The following is a 319-nucleotide window of genomic DNA, read 5'->3' on the forward strand; positions in this document are numbered from 1 at the left end:
TATATAATATATATATATATTATAATATATTATATTTAATTATATAAAAAAAAATTTATATTTATATATTTTTTTAAATATATTTAAAAATTTTTTTTATAAATATTTTTTTTTTTTTTTTTTTTTTTTATTATTTTATTAAAAATATATATAATAATTTAAATATAAATTTTAAATATTTTTTTGTTTTTTTTTTTTTGTTGGGGGTTTTGTTTTTTTTTTAATTTATATTATATATAAAATTTTTTATATTATATATATTTTTATATATAATTATTTTTGTGTGTGTGTGTTTTGGGGGGGGGTGTGTTTTTTTTTT

At 7.8% G+C, this 319-nt stretch overlaps 1 protein-coding gene across 1 annotated transcript in view; it reads left to right on the plus strand.

Annotated features, from left to right (window-relative positions):
- LOC119587689 overlaps positions 1-319 on the plus strand; it is an 88,262-nt gene that overhangs the window by 358 nt on the left and 87,585 nt on the right. The gene's annotated exons all lie outside the window — the stretch shown is intronic.

This window comes from Penaeus monodon, chromosome 23 (genome assembly GCF_015228065.2).
Source record: "Penaeus monodon isolate SGIC_2016 chromosome 23, NSTDA_Pmon_1, whole genome shotgun sequence".
In the NCBI taxonomy this organism is placed as follows: domain Eukaryota; kingdom Metazoa; phylum Arthropoda; class Malacostraca; order Decapoda; family Penaeidae; genus Penaeus; species Penaeus monodon.